The 1929-nt window shown below is 42.6% G+C and overlaps 1 pseudogene; it reads right to left on the reverse strand.

The window, feature by feature from the left end:
* Positions 1 to 662: 662 nt before the first annotated feature.
* On the reverse strand, positions 663 to 1622 carry LOC113408228 (annotated as a pseudogene).
* Between the last annotated feature and the right edge of the window lie 307 nt (positions 1623 to 1929).

Raw genomic sequence — 1929 nt, forward strand, 5'->3', positions numbered from 1 at the left:
AATATAAGGTTGAGTAACTAGCTGATGGAGACTGACACCACAAAAGGAATCTTTCCACTGATATGGTATGAAAAATTACTGTGGAGCATCATGAAATATTCTGGCCTAGAATCCCAAACATAAACAATCCCACTTTCTCATAGATGATGGGATCTTCAGCTGAAGTAAATCAATGCAGCACTATTGGAGTCAAGAGAGCTACACCCAGTTCATACCAGCTTAGCATCTGGAGTAGACGATGGAGTAGAATGGGGTTCTGACAAGTACCATAAGTAAAAAAGGCTACTGGAATTGTAAGGGCTTGAATCCTGGAGTAAGAAGAGGAGAGTCCTTTATATGGTCTCAACAAGATCCCACCTGAGACTCTGTCCTTAGCTGCTGACCTCTCAGAACCTGCAACCCATAGTAAGTCAGTAATGTGAGTATAAGTCTAATAATTTATTATCTGTATTTTAGTAGCACATTGATTTTTCCATCCTAGAGAATTGAGGAGATATCTAGTTCTAGATCCCCACTAGCTGAGGATCTGTCCCATAAAGTGAATCTCAGACTGTAGAATTTCCCCGTTCCTTCTGGAGGAAATTATGACAGGGTGGTGAGGCATCTAGTTCCCATTGACTTGGGCACCCAAATCCCTTAGGCCCCTTTGAAAATCCCAGCCTCTACCTAGTGCCCAATGTCAGGCCCCTATCCTTATCCAACATCCTGTTGAATACATCTCTCAGGGCTTGCTTTACTTGCTTATTCCTCAGGGTGTATATGAAGGGGTTGAGTAAGGACGTTACCATAGTGTTGAGAATGGCCACTGCTTTGTTGAGGTCTAGACTGTCACCTTGCTTGGGTCTCAAGTGCATGAAAATGCAGCTGCCATAAAATATGGTGACAACATTGATATGTGATGAGCAGGTCGAGAAGACTTTTGTCTTCGCCTTGGCAGATGGGATGCGTAATATAGTGGAGATGATGTTGATGTAGGAGATAGTGGTTATCGTTATGGTACCTATTAAAGTCACAGTCACTCCAGTGAAATCTATAAGCTCCAGGATATGTGTGGCTGCACAGGAAAGTTTAATCAGTGATGAACTATCACAAAATAAATTGTTAATGACATTTGGGCCACAGAAGGGCAAGTGGAACAATATAATGGCTGGGCTGATAATTAATGTGATGCCCCAACCCAAGACAATAGACCCAACATGGCACATACATGACTGTTCATAATGGTAGCATAGCGCAACAGTTTGCAAATAGCAACATAGCAATTTAGGACATCACAGACAGGAAGAAGAACTCTGTGGACCCCAAGATGAAGAAGAGGAAAGGTGGGTGAAACACCCCACTAATGAGATAGTCTTTCTCTCTGTCAAGAAGTTGGCCAGTGTTTGGGGGCTTTTGATGGAGGTGAAGCTGATTTCCAAGATGGAGAAGTTCCTGGGAAAGAAATACATAGGGGTTTGGAGGTGATGATCCACCAGAGCGATTGAGATGATGACTACATTCCCAGCTATGGTCAAGAGGAAGATTCCAAGAAGCACCACAAAAACCAGTACCTGGCATTTTTCACCAACAGAGAAGCCCATCAGGATAAACTCAGTGACCATTGTTTGATTCTGTGCGGGCATTCCTTCTTTACATTTCACCTGCTGGGATATGCATTTTAATCTTTGTTAAATGCATAGTCTCAGAATTAACTTCCTCCTACTTGTCTAACACCACACAATGAGATAGTTCCTTCAGCATGTGGTGGACTCTGAAGAAAACTCCATCTAGCACAAAATGCACCAACCCATTTACTTAGCAATGCCAGGGGCAAAGAATGCATCACTGATGCTGCACTCTCCACCCTGGCTCCCATCAAACAGAGTCTAATTCATATAGCCATACATATTAAGTATGGATGCCAATTAATTGCAGTTAATTCAAGCGATT

Source organism: Terrapene carolina, unplaced genomic scaffold (assembly GCF_002925995.2).
Source record: "Terrapene carolina triunguis isolate 2854851 unplaced genomic scaffold, T_m_triunguis-2.0 Scaffold1107, whole genome shotgun sequence".
In the NCBI taxonomy this organism is placed as follows: Eukaryota; Metazoa; Chordata; order Testudines; family Emydidae; genus Terrapene; species Terrapene triunguis.